The 8,261-nt window shown below is 38.2% G+C and overlaps 1 pseudogene; it reads right to left on the reverse strand.

Annotated features, from left to right (window-relative positions):
- Positions 1 to 4,679: 4,679 nt before the first annotated feature.
- LOC125199082 (uncharacterized) lies at positions 4,680 to 6,655 on the reverse strand (annotated as a pseudogene).
- Positions 6,656 to 8,261: the final 1,606 nt, after the last annotated feature.

Raw genomic sequence — 8,261 nt, forward strand, 5'->3', positions numbered from 1 at the left:
ATCTAAAAAAACTTGTGTTTCTACCTGCTCTTTTAATATTGAATAAGAATCGCAATAATTGAAAATTCATGTGATAATTGATAACAAGCTGACGATATTGAATTCGATGAAAGAGAAATTAAGACTGATCCTGAATTGCCAAGTCTATTAATAGTTTTGATGTGAACATTAAGGATTGTATTTGTAAAGAATATTTATTACGCAATAATACAATTACATTGCACAACATAAGATATTGATATTTATATTCTATATATTTTCGTTAAAAAATATTATATTTATTGTCATGTTCAATTTGACCCTATAATTTTGAATTTTTGAATCCGCCATTGACTATATATTATCGTCCGATATTTGAGGTTTCAAAATAAATTTTATATCTAATATCTTATTCTATCACTAAATCAAATCTGCGTCTATATTGACTCAATTTAATGTAATTTTGAGTTTAATATCGCGCCAAACCAATGAAGACAGAGTAATGAAGTGAGCAGTGAATTAGTATGTTGTAGAGTACTTCCTGAATTTCATATTGCAGTGTTTATTTAAAACTCAATTTTCGTGTATTAGTACAGTGCAGGGAACTAAACTTTTTCTTTTTCATCCTTTTCGTTTGTTTTATGTTTGGCAGTTGACTAGGGGTGCAAATTTACTTATCGGGTTTCAGGTATACCGGATCCCAACCTAATACACGGCAGGTTTTGGGTACTCAAAACCTGAAATTATGTGTTCGAGTACGAGTTTGAGTAGTTAATATAAGGGTTTTTCGGATTTAGAGTATCCGAAACCTGTATTAGAGCACCCGACTAATACCCGATTAAACCCAATTAATTATATAGTTGTGATGAATATTTTTATTTAGATAGGGCTTATGACCTGTAGGGTAAATTTATTTAATCACATTTAGATTTATAAATGTTTTTAGTGTAATGCAACCCGATTTAGGATTGCTTTGACATTTTATTATTCTATTATCTAGACTTTAAACATCATGTTGCATTATTTATGTCCTTACTTGTTATCTTTTCGATATATAGTTATGCTTTCTCTAGTTTATATACATATTTATTTAAAATCTTAACAAATTTATTTTAATCTCTTTTTAAGTTTTAATTTATGCCAAAAAATTTCTTTATTTAAAATTTAGTATTTTCTATTCGTCTAATGCCATAGAATCATAATCTAGAGAAAACTAAAACATTAATATTGAAGTTTAAACTTTTAATAATAGTCAATAAATATTTTTTAATAATTTCTATTCTCATTTCAATATAATTTATATAAATAGAATAATTTTTTGGGTTTACGACTACCCGATTAGTTGGGTGCGAGTACCCATATCTAGTATTAGGTGACTCAACTTATTTTAACACAAGTGATACCCGCAAGTGTACGGGGCTGGTGTAGCAATTAGCAAGCAAGAGTATCGTATCCCACAGAGACTAATTTGTATCAACTTAACTACCACGAACAAATATTGACTACTATCTAGAGAATTGGGAAATGTTTTGTTTTGTTCTAACACTACGAAAAGCATATAATGAACAAATAAATAAATAAAAGCAAGTAAACACAGAGTAAAAAGATAATATGGAGAAAATTGTAGAACTCAAGGATCCGATGCACAATTCCAAGCTCTTATCCAATCAAATTGCCTTACCTTTTGATGTCTCTAGAGTTACTAAGTCGACCACAATTATAGATTAAACCCCCTCCCGAGGTGAGAAACCTGTAGATTAGGTGCTAAGATTGAAGTCCCCTTCTAATCCTAAAACCCCTAACTCCAAAAAGCTCGATTAGGTCAAAGACCTCACTCAAAACCTCAACTCTCCCGAGTTTTATTGCATTAAGGTGTGAATTATTCTTATTTCCAGATTAATTATTTCATCTCCCGATTAATCTAATTAATCCTACACAATCAAGTGGTGATCAAGCAATTGAAAGGAATAAGCCCAAGAATAATCAAATAACTACAAGAGCAAGGTAAGAACAAAATTAATTGGATAAAAACTATGAAATCAATGCGTCATCACCAAGAATTCTACAAAATAGGGTTTAGCTACTCATGTTCTTCATAAAAACCATGTTCAAAACAAAAGATTCTATGAAATACATAGAGAAAAGATTAAGATACTCCTGTGAGAATGAATCTATGGAATGACAACTTCAATCTTCCAATTGGAAGTCTTTAATCTTCAATTCCCTCTCTCAAAGGTGTTCTTGGGGGTGTTTGTGAGTGTTGGAGGCGGTAAGTGTTGAATCCTCTTTAACCCTAGGCGTATTTCCTTTAATCCCCCATAAAAAATCGCGTTTTTGGCAAAAGAATACGCCAGAATAGCGTACCCGGACGGGTGGAATTATAAAGAGCAAAATTCACCCGGCCAGGTGGTCATTTTCGACCCCTTTCTGGCCATTTTTGCGCAGAATTACAGTACCCGGCCGGGTGAATTTACAGTGTAATAATTCACCCGGCCGCGTGTAAGCTTCTGGATAGAGCAGTGCTCTTGTAACGGCCATAACTTCTTCTACCGAACTCCGATTGAGGCGTGCAAGATACCCAAGCGAAGATCTTTCAAAGACGAAGAGAATGATATGCATTATGGGCTTATTGGACTTCAAAATCTCTAGTAAATATTGTCTCAAAGTAAGGCTGCTGCACATCCACATATTTTGTACCTTTTTCTACACATTCTTAACAAAATGGTCAACATACCAACATAATAGAGAAGTAGATATAAACATGTCCAATAATAGACAAAATATGATAAAATTCATACATAACCACCCTCTAAAACCATGTAAAATCCAAGTATGTCAACTCCCCCAAACTTAAATAATTGTCAGTCCTCTAGCAATGAAGAAAAAGAACTAAAAGAAGACTTGGATTTAAAGGGGTTTAGACATCATTATTGTTTCAAAGAGTATGGAATAAGAGAGTATATCAAAATACAAATTATATTAAGTCAAGTCAAGCCGTCGAGTGCACTTTTACTACTACTTGTATATCACCTTGGATTCATGCTTCTCTCAAGATATGTGTGTGTGTATCTCACTCTCAAAAGTGTATGTATAGAAATAATACTCTCAAATCAAAATACAAGTAGTGTTTACCATAGGCTTGTTCCAAATCAAACATCTCCTCTACTAGAATGTGAATGTGAATCTAAAATCAGAAGTTGTAATGTTGCTTTTTGGACGGTAGGGAACATTTTGGCTAAAGTGGCTGAAAAGTAAGAGAAGCCCAAGTACTCGCATATTACAAATCCCAACAAAAGACCATTTTCCATAACAAATCTCAGATAAGTAAGACTTTGTCGAACTTCTTCCTCCCATCCGGTCCCCACTTATTTAGAAACCCAACCAATAACTCTTCTAGACTTTGTCTAGCTTATACCTCCACAAATTTATTGTTTTTTTTTTCTTGTTCCTCTAGACTTCGTTTAGCTTATACCTCCATTTTTTTTACAACGCCCCATATGTGCTTCCAAGTTTGTAGGCTTATCACTCTTGTCGGTGACTTAACAATTATTTGACATCGTGACACTTTTTAGGCTAGGAGGGATAACTAGGGATTAAGACAAAAATATATACACTTGTGAAGGGGAGAACAAAGAATGCCTAACGTCATCTCCTAAATTCACATTCACTATGTAGATTTCATATGATTAGAAGCAAGTTCTAGAAATACCAACAAGCATATGATAAAATCACACAAAAAAAAGAAATTTTGGCTCAAATCTCACTCGGGTAATAGCATGAATCAAGGCAAACAAGCAATTCGTTACTTATGTACCTATTACTCAAACTCTTAAGTCAAAAACCATGATATCTTAAAAGATGGATGCAGTTTTTATCATTAGCAACTAGTCTTTACCCCAAGAAAATCAAAATTCAAACAAGTTCAAATTCAATTCCACAACAACCAAAACCAAAACAACTCACAGAGGTCTAAAGCAAAACAAATCTACCCTAAAACATAAATAAAAGCAACAAAAGACAACTAATCAATTTGAAACAAAAATAAAGTAGTAAAATACATCATAAGGCTCACTATCCACCGTATCACCCCCCAAACTTATTCAAGGCTATGCAAAGAATAAGTGTGAAAAGTTAGTGGAGAAGAGAGACTTATATGATAGACAAACTAAAGCAAAAATAATCTAAAAGTTACCTACTAGGGGTTACCTCCCCTATAGTGCATTTGGTTATCGTCGTTGGCTCGACGTCTTCATACAACTTTCATCATTTCACTCCCATATCAATGGGATTGTTGGCTTCTTCTTCGTGTTCAACCAGGTACATTCTTGCCAACAACCTCTTCTTCCACCAAGTCTTCTTCACCATGTAATCATTTGATTTGAGCTCTACTTTCGGTGTGATCGATATTCCTGCTTCCTTTTCCTTCGCCTTCTTGGGCTCTCTTTGTCTTCCTTTGCAATGAATTGATCCACCACATGGGTCAAATAGACACTGTGGTAAGGAAATATTCTCGACCTTGGGCTTTACCATTTGATCTTTCTGAATCTGTACAACGTGCACAACTTTGCACTCTTTCTTCGTAGTAAGCTCTTCCACCTTAGGACTACCCATGGCATTGTAGATGGACAATATATGGTGTTTGGTGCCCATGCGGAGGGTAAGCTCTCCCCTTGAAACATCAATCAATGCTTTCCCCGTCGCTAAGAATGGCCGACCAAGGATAAGCGGCACATTCCTATCTTCTTCCATGTCAAGCACGACAAAATCAACGGGAAATATAAAGTCATTTACCCGCACTAACACATCTTCTATGATCCCTTCAGGATAGGTGACGGATCTATCGGCCATTTGGAGCGTGATTCTAGTCGGCTTGAGAGTGCCGATTTTCATCTTCCTAAAGAAGGATAGGGGCATCAAGTTGATGCTCGCCCCAAAATCACAAAGTGCCTTCGTGTGTTTGTCGTCACCAATGACACATGATATGTTGAAACTTCCAGGGTCCTTATGCTTTGCCGGCAATTTATTCTGGATTATGGCACTACAATTCTCCGACATGCTCACTGTTTCGTAGTATACCCACTTTTTCTTCTTGGAGATCACGTGTTTTAGGAACCTTGCATACATAGGCATTTGTTGCAGAGCCTCTACTAGTGGGATACTCACATTCACCTTCCTAAAGATGTCCAACAATTTCTCAAATTTCTCATCCACAACCTTCGTCTTGATTCGGCTAGGGAACGGTATCTTAGGAGTATATGGCACCAATCGAGGTGGTTCAGGTTGTTTCTTCTCTTTCTCAACAACATTATCCTCCGCAGTCTCTTCATCCACCTCTTTTTCCACTTCATCGGGTTGAATGGTCGCACAGATGGCTTTGCAATCCTTGCAGTCTTTGGGATTGACAATGGTATGTGAGGGAAACTGGCCCGGTTGATGTTGAATACCCACAGCCTGTGAAATCTGGCTCATCTGAGTATCGATGCTCTTCATGTGAATACTCAAGCTCTGCACATCTGTCTCTACCTGCTTCAGTCTCTTATCAGAATTGGCCATAATTTCCCCTGTCTGCTTCATAAACGTCATCAAGACACCTCCAAGCTCATTCTTCTTCGGCTCAACGACATGTCCATTCGACACTTGAAACCCCGGAGGTGGCTGTAGGGCATTGTTAGGATTCCCATAAGACAAGTTGGGATGTGCTCTATTCCCAAAGTTGTTGAAGTTACCACCCCCTTGATTGTGGCGGTAGATGTTGTTGAAATTCTGATTGTTGCCGCCTTGATGCACGTAATTCACCGCTTCACTTTCGAGCCCGGTTGGCTCTGTTTCCATATAGCCAAACTTACTAGTCAGGAAATCCAGCTGCTTGGACATCATGTCCATCTTGTCAACATCCGATACGGACGCCACCCTGTAGGCTTTGCTTCTCTCATTCTTCCACCCATCATCGTTGGAGGCCACCCTCTCAATCACCTCTAATGCATCGTCTTCTCCCAACTTAAGGAGTGACCCCCCCCCCCCCCCCTGCGCTCATATTCAACTCGCGTATTGCCTCCGGAGTGGCTCCCCTATGGAAAGTTACGACCTGTTTCCCCGGGCTTAACCCGTGGTTGGGGCATCTCTTCATCAGGTATTTGAATCTCTTCCATGCCTCGTGAATATTCTCCTGAGGATGCATTGCATAAGAGATGACTTCAGCTTGGCGCTTGAGTGCCTCGCTCGGTGGGTAGTATTTATCCAAGAAGAGCTTAACCATTGCATCCCAAGTTTCGACTGAGTTGGGATCCATGCTATCGTACCAATCCCTAGCATCATCATTCAAAGAAAAAGGGAACAGTCTGAGGCGAATCTGATCATCGGAGACCCCATTAGCCTTCACCGTGTTGCTGATTTGTATGAACTTGGTCAAATGCTTGTTGGCATCTTCCGAACCTGTTCCACCAAATGCCTGTGCTTCTACCATGTTTATCAATCCCGGCTTTAACTCAAAGCTGTTGGCCGCAATCCCGGCATTATTGATTGGTGGATTAGCAACTCGTCTATATGCACACAGATTCTGCACTGGTTGAACTGGTGGTTTCGCGTTCTGCTCATCCAACTGCCTCTGCATGTTGGCCATCTGATCTCGGAGTTGACGAATAACTGGATCCTCATTGTTGTTCTCATTGTTCTCCATCAGGATTGGAGAATTATGCTCGCACTATATAGGTGACGGAGGTGGATAAGGAATAGGTACTGGAGTTCTCTGATCGGGGGATGGTGGACGCCTATGACCCGGTGAAGATACGCGGATCCTCTGGTTCAACCTCCTCTGGGCGTTCCTCCTCATGTTGGATGCTTCGATCTCGGGATCGATGGGTTCTAAAGGTGGACCTTTAGAACGAGTGTGCATACAACCTGAGAAAAGAAACACCAAGATTAGAGAACTCAAAAAAAATAAAAATGAAAAATGAAAATAAAGCAAATAAAATCTAGACTAGTAATCTCAATTATTATCACGATATTAAGCTCTAACGACACAAAATAGTCCCCGGCAACGGCGCGAAAAACTTGACTCAACTTATTTTAATACAAGTGATACGGGGTTGGTGTAGCAATTAGCAATCAAGAGTATCGTATCCCACATAGACTAATTTGTATCAACTTAACTACCACGAACAAATATTGACTACTATCTAGAGAATCGGGAAATGTTTTGTTTTGTTCTAACACTACGAAAAGCATATAATGAACAAATAAATAAATAAAAGCAAGTAAACACAGAGTAAAAAGATAATATGGAGAAAATTGTAGAACTCAAGGATCCGATGCACAATTCCAAGCTCTTATCCAATCAAATTGCCTTACCCTTTGATGTCTCTAGAGTTACTAAGTCGACCACAATTATAGATTAAACCCCCTCCCGAGGTGAGAAACCTGTAGATTAGGTGCTAAGATTGAAGTCCCCTTCTAATCCTAAAACCCCTAACTCCCAAAAGCTCGATTAGGTCAACGACCTCACTCAAAACCTCAACTCTCCCGAATTTTATTGCATTAAGGTGTGAATTATTCTTATTTCCAGATTAATTATTTCATCTCCCGATTAATCTAATTAATCCTACACAATCAAGTGGTGATCAAGCAATTGAAAGGAATAAGCCCAAGAATAATCAAATAACTACAAGAGCAAGGTAAGAACAAAATTAATTGGATAAAAACTATGAAATCAATGCATCATCACCAAGAATTCTACAAAATAGGGTTTAGCTACTCATGTTCTTCATAAAAACCATGTTCAAAACAAAAGATTCTATGAAATACATGGAGAAAAGATTAAGATACTCATGTGAGAATGAATCTATGGAATGACAACTTCAATCTTCCGATTGGAATCTTCCGATTGGAAGTCTTTAATCTTCAATTCCCTCTCTCAAAGGTGTTCTTGGGGGTGTGTGTAAGTGTTGGAGGCAGTAAGTGTTGAATCCTCTTTAACCCTAGGCGTATTTCCTTTAATCCCCATCAAAAATCGCGTTTTTGACAAAAGAATACGCCAGAATAGCGTACTCGGCCGGGTGGAATTATAAAGAGCAAAATTCACCCGGCCGGGTGGTCATTTTCGCGCAGAATTACAGTACCCGGCCGGGTGAATTTACAGTGTAATAATTCACCCGGCCGCGTGTAAGCTTCTGGATAGCGCAGTGCTCTTGCAACGGCCATAACTTCTTCTACCGAACTCCGATTGAGGCGTGCAAGATACCCAAGCGAAGCTCTTTCAAAGACGAAGAGAATGATATGCATTATGG

This window comes from Salvia hispanica, chromosome 2, assembly GCF_029641045.1.
Source record: "Salvia hispanica isolate PSC_SH4W2 chromosome 2, Shi_PSC_v1, whole genome shotgun sequence".
In the NCBI taxonomy this organism is placed as follows: domain Eukaryota; kingdom Viridiplantae; phylum Streptophyta; class Magnoliopsida; order Lamiales; family Lamiaceae; genus Salvia; species Salvia hispanica.